Raw genomic sequence first — 6,808 nt, forward strand, 5'->3', positions numbered from 1 at the left:
TGTCTGCTGCATCCCTCAGCTTCCCCAGAGGGGATCCCCTTACTACGGGGAGTGTGGATTGGACAGCATCCTCTTCCTCAGTGATCTGATGTATGACTACAAGAAACCAACAGCAGACCCTAGGCAGAGATAGATGAATTTTTTTCTCAAAAATATGTGTAGGTTAGTAAGAAAGTTAAACTGATCTTGGTGCTAAAATATTAAAAAAATATATAATTTTTTTTTTGTGGGGAACCTTGCCCTGCTTACTTTGAGTATTTTCTGGCTAATGTATTTCTTCACTTTTTTAGGGTTATATACAAGAAGATAATGGAATTATAATCAGTGTTTCTAGATTTAATTCCAACTACAGGCCTGCTTTGCAAATGAGCTGCTGTAAATACTGCAGACAAGCATACAGAGTTACATCACTCCTGTAAATTTGTAGAGCAGTTGTCTGTTCTGGGTTTTGTCAAATGGCAGGAAGCTGCTGTTTGGATCTAGCTGCTGGAGTAAGAACCTGTTTTTCAGGAGAGTGTTTTGGAAAGGGTAATTGTGTGGGAAGAGTCGTTTAAGTGCACTACTTCATCATAATTAATAATAACTGAATGAATGAGTCTAGTGAGATTGAATTATTAAGCCAAATTGCAGTACTGTAATGTGCAGCAAATCTTAAGCCTTTCTGCTGGAAAACTTAAAGCTTTTCTTAGATGTTAGAAATTCTGGATTAGCTTCAGCAATGCTGGTGATTTATATAATAACAAAAACCTGAGTGTTTCAGTCATTGCCACATCTCTTTATAATTTATAATATAATTGTCATCAGTCACAGCAGTTTCAAAACATTTAGGTGACTTCTGGGACATCAGGTTTGAAGTGAGGCAAATTATGGGTTCACACTTCCAGGCATCATGTTTTATGAGAGCCTGTTGAAAAAGAAAGGTCACCAAATGCCCCAAAACAAAGAAGGAATTTTAATTATTGGTCTTAGTAAACGAAATAATTTAAGTTATGCAAATTATCTGAGTAGTGTCAGGTTAACTCCTGACACCATAAATCAAACATCTGGGTGAGATGCGTAACCTTGTGAACTAATCAAGGCCTTCACAGAGCTTGAAAGGGTATTCTGCAGCTTATAGGTTCTGAAAATAAGACAATCAGGCTGGGGGGGAGGGGGGCTGCCTCTCCAGACAGCTCTGGAACAAGAGAAACCCTGTGTTATGGAAGCTGAACAGCAGAAGTTTTCTGGGCTTCAAGACTCTCCTCAATGAACTGTTTGCATAGTTCTGAAAAATTCTCATCCCTTTTCTAATCAAGCCAGTACTGCTTTGGGCCAGCAGGTCCTTGTCCCTGCCCATGCATTTTTTCTGGACTCACCTTAGCCACAAAGGAGCTACAGCGTCTGATTAGGAATCCAAGCAGCCAGGAAAGAGAAGAAATTAAAAATAATGCTTTATTAACCCAAGTCAGCATGCTGATATGCTGACACAAGTGCAGAAAGACAAAAGTATCTTGACACATGCTTTAGTGTAATCCAAAGGTGAATATATTATGAGCAATGCTGTACTTCCCAGTGGCAGTGAGGAGCTGCTCTGCACATGGGTAAAACAGAGCAATTAGAAAGTACCATGTTCCTGTGGTCAAGAGGTTACGAAAGGGATGTAGTCACAAGATTTCTTGGCTTTGGGATGACCACAACTCTGAGAGCAATTAGGACTGGATTTATTCTTTCCAGCCTCTAGCTCAGTGTTCACTGAGCTCATTTAAATGAGAACTCAAATTCATTTGGAAGAGATATGAAGTGTGAACTCATCCTTGTGTGCTGCTAACCTTGCCTGAGCATAAACAGGATGCCCATTTGTTTTTCTCATCACACTTCATATATATGTAGTGCCAGAGTAGAGACAAAGTGAATCATTTTGTTGAGTCCAGCATTTCTCTTTTCTTACAGTGACAAACAGAATCTGTTCCCTTTTAATTGTCTGTTTGTTTGGGGGTGGTGGTTTTTCTTTTTTTTTTTTTTTTTGGTTAGCCTTCAGTTCCTCCAGGAGTTGTCCCAAAACCATGTTGTACTGGGACATTATGCTGCATCTCAAGTGCTTACATGCCTGCTAGATGATGAATCTTGTTACCTGCTGTAGCTGATGGCAGGTGAGGTGCAGAGGGAAGAATGTTTGTACCTCAGTGTGTGATGCTGACCCAAGCAATGGGAGGGACTCCCCACAGCAATTCCTTCGGAGCCTGCAGCATGGGATTTGTTATCCCATCTCTTAAGAGGCAGAAATGTTACAACCATAAAATGATCCTGCTAAACAGAAATATGGAGATAATTTAATACAATATTCTTGCAGAGTGGGAAACATGAATGAATATATAATTTAATATAGGTAAGTGCAAGAATGAGCTGTTGATTAAAAGAAACACCATTACTTCTTGTTACTGGGGATTCAAAAAAATGGAAGTTTATTTCTCTGGGACTCAATTATTCTTTTTTCCTTGACTGCACAGTAAACAGCAGTCTAACTAATGGGCCTGACTCACTTCAGGATAAACAAGTGCCACCTTCCTGTCTAGACATGTATGGTATGTAATGACCAACCTTCCAATTAAATGCCTTTGAAAGCTATAGTTAAAGTCCAGTTTTCAGTTTTACAAAGACCATTCAAGAAAACTAAAACTAGCCTTGAACAGACAATGTGTATCCAAGACATCTTTTAGTGTAGTTCAAAAAGAAAAACAAGAAGAAAAAGTAATTGCTGAATATTTTGACTCAAAATAAATGATACATCTTTTAGAAATATTAAAAGCACGTGGTAACAAAGATGACATTTTCCACCTTGAAGATTTAAAAATAGACTGTTAGGCATAAATCAAAAAGACTTTTAATATTTTAGAAAATAGTATGCCAGCTGACCTCAGACCCCAATGATACAAATTGTTATAAACATATTTCATGCCTTTGAATTGTGCCATCTAGTCAATCACACTTGGAAAAACGCATTTTTAAACAACACTGTTAACAGGATTTGACCTGTTTTCATTTTGACCAGTTTTAGAGGTTGTAACTTAATGGGCAGCCCATTTCTCCAAACTGGCAGAAAGTTCAGGGGTTTGGAATGGTTTGGAGATGCAGTTAGATATAACAGCCCACAGATGGAGATGGTGCTTTCTTTTGATATTATTTGGTAATTATGCATACTTCTGTAGATGGAAATTTAAACAAGAAGAAGGTCTCAACAGTTATTACTAGGTGAATTTCTTAAAAGACAAATTTAAATATATTGTAATGTGTTTCCTTTTGAGTTTTATTAAAGCTATTAATATGTTCTTAAAAGATGAATTGAAAGATGAAGTAGATTGTGTAATAATAATTTCAGCTTTGGAGATGGGAAATTACATTTAATTTTAGTATTCAAAAGAAATTTAAATATCATGCTATTTATTTTTTGAGTCATCTTAAGTGTTTGCAATATTTAAGATAAAAATCTTTACTTTTGAAGTACAAATGATAGGTATGTCAGTTATTTGGGGGTTAATATTTGTATATCTATTCTTTATAAGCATAGCTGAGTTTATTCTGTTTTTATTGAACTTTATATCCTTCATGCCTTATAGCTCTGTCTCATAAAGTCCTCTGTCATCTATTCCAGATAAATATTACCCTGTGTACCATTACACACTTTTACGATTTTTTTCTGCATGAAACAGTGATTCTTGATGTATTTCTGCTTTCATTTCATGCTATCTAAGCCTCTATAATTCAATTGCCTACTTTAATCACAGTGCTACCATGAGAGGATAAATTTTCTGTGGTTTATTTAAACTACATTTTAATTTTGCTGTTGTTACTCTCAGGGGGTCTGGAAAGCTACAACTGACACTGGAAGGAAAGGTGATCTAGCACAGGCAAAGTTTCACAGCAACAAAAAAATAATTTTTTTGGTTTTTCTGGTTTACCACTACTGTCTCAGAATAACCACAATGGCATTAGCCATTGTAGGAATTCCAATTCCTACCCATGTAGACTACAGTAGCGCAGGTCTACAATGTTTTTAACACAGATTTGGCTTAAAAAGGAGGAACCAGTTGTAGGGGAACTGAAGGCACGGTTATAAATAATTTAAATGTTGCCTTACAGTAGGGTTAGGGTTCCAAGAAAATGTCATAGTACTGACTTTTCCTGACTTTCAGGGATTAAAGTTTCTAAATAGACTGTCTTTTGAGCAGTATATTGCATGATGTAATGCCTATAGCAGCGCAGGATAAGGACTGATTCTCCCCATGTTGTGGGGAAAAAATAGAGGAGGGCTGTTCAGAAAACTGCTATTTTTTTTTCCTGTAGAAAAACCAAATGTGAATATTTCAGATAACAATTTAAGGCATGTAGTAGCCATGTCCCATCAACTTCATAACTCGAGTTGAGCACTGTCCTTTGCAGTGTAACTAATTTACAGATTACAAAGTTTTAACAAGGGGCTTTTGGCCTGGTTTTAGAAAAGAGCCTATCTTCAGGATCTTTTTTCCTTTTTCATATTTTTTAACAAGCTAACTATTTTGGCAGCAGTGTAGGATGGAATTCTGAGAACCCCAACATGGAAATAACACATTACTGTCTTATGGACAATTAGAGGAAATGACTACAAACTTCAGGGGCACTCAGTGGGATTCTTAAGACTGGTGAGCTAGATTTTCATACTTATTAGTTTGGTCATTAAAATGTCATATCAAACCACTTTTTTTTCCTTGTACATTAATAGGCTTTCAAAGTTTCACACCAGCAACAATTTTCTACTTGCAATTTGTTGGGCAAACTATAGTTTATGTAACTATGAAATGGTTGAGCTGAATAGCAGCTGTAGGTAAAATTTAGAAAGCCAGATGAAGGTTGCTGCACTGGCATACTGTCCATTATGTGGTCATCATTAAGATTCCAGGACTTAAGAGCACACTCTTAAAATTTGCAAAAATTAAGTGGCCAAGCCTGGCAAAGAAAACAGAGGATGAAGTAACTGAAACTGGTTGCTAAGCTATGAAAAGGCTTTTACTAACAGGTGTATATGAATGTAGGGCATAAATAGCAGCATCTTTGATATGGTAAAGCTATTAATTTCATTAGTGGTTCTTAGCAGATGCAATGCAGGCTGTCTTCATAAAAAATGTTTGCTTGTGGCTAAAGGGTGACTTTCTAGTGAAAATGACTGCTTGGCACTTTGTATTGTTTATATCCCCCTAAGGGCTGTTTCTTAAGTACAATAGATTCCCTTTGGTTTTGTTTTGAAGGGACAGAATAGCCTTTTAAACTAGGAATCTTGAGTGCTTAGTTTGGAGATGTTCTTTTAATTTATTTTTTAAGCAAACACAACACATAGAACTAAATCAAAGTATGTCTTCATATATATATATATATAGATATATATTTTAAAAGCTGTTATTTTAAGCAGCATTATTGAAGGATAGCTATTTGGGAAATTGCTAAATTGCTTTAGGCAACTTCTAATTCTGCCTAGAAGAAAATAAAGGCAGAATTAAGATTCACAAAAAAAAAATAAATATAGTAGTTCTAGAAACTCAGAAGGTTCCTCATTATCTAATGATATCAGCTGACTTATTTTTCTTAGTTTTTCACAGGTGAATTGAAGGTAATCAGCAAATTAATCTCTGTAGAACACAGAATTAGAATTGATCCGGTTTGTATTAGTAAAATGAGTGAATCTTAGTGCTTCCAAAAATTATGGGAAACTCTACTTCTGTTTCATGCTAACTAACATAGCATCTGTCCCCTCACCTCTCTTCATAAACAAAATTTACTTTAACCAACAATTTGTTCCAGAGATGTGCATACTGTGTCCATTATACTTTATAAATGATGAAATATAGTAGATGCTTCCCACTTCTTCTGGGAGGGAAAAATAATAAAATTATTATAATGATGTAAGGAATTCAGTCGTTACAAAGGCTTAAGAGAACATAAAGTAGAAAGAGTTTTTGAGAACTCTACAATCTCATACAAGCTCTTCAAAGATAAGTATGTTTTCTAATTATAATTAAATCTATTAGAGAGACCAAACAGCTGTGTCATACCAAGATCCATTTTTCTCTCATTTGGTTTGTTTGTTTTGTTTTGGAGGTTTTTTTTTTTTGTTTGGTTGCTTTTTAAAGTTTGTTGGTTTGGATTTTGTTTTGTTTGGTGTTCTTTGTTTCCTTGGGGAGAGGAGTTTGGTTTTTTTTTGTTTTTTGGTTTTTTTTTTAAGGGGAAGATTTTGCTGGCATCCATCTCCACCAGACATGATTGTTTGCTTGGCAAGATGAATGCCATCACTAAAATTATCCCTCACTTCCTTCTTCTTCCCTCATATGCTGAGCATGATACCATATGGTAAGGAATATCCCTTGGGTCACTTGGGGTCAGCTGTCCCAGCTGTGCCCCCTCCCAGCTTCTTGTACCCTCCCAGACTCCTTGCTGGTGAGGTGAGGAGCAGAAAAGGCTTTGGCTCTGTGTAAGCACTGCTCAGCAACAACTAAAACATCCCTGAATTACCAACACTTTGCAACACAAACCCAAAATAGAGCTCCATGTTAGATACTATGAAAAACATTATCTCTACTCCAAACCTGCATAATTCCCTTCCTACATTTTCTCTGCAAAAGGACAGTAACTTGAAACCTGAGAGATCAAAGGGAGTCACCTATGAAAGGGACTGACATTTTGCAAGCTGGTTAATCTTGCAAATTGGTTAATTGTACGTGCAAGCAGGTGTTCACTAATTGGATGCTCAATTATCCATTTTTCTCAAACAATGGACAATTGTGTATATGAAATTAAAGGTTCT

The sequence above is a fragment of the Geospiza fortis genome, unplaced genomic scaffold, assembly GCF_000277835.1.
Source record: "Geospiza fortis unplaced genomic scaffold, GeoFor_1.0 scaffold138, whole genome shotgun sequence".
Lineage (NCBI taxonomy): Eukaryota > Metazoa > Chordata > Aves > Passeriformes > Thraupidae > Geospiza > Geospiza fortis.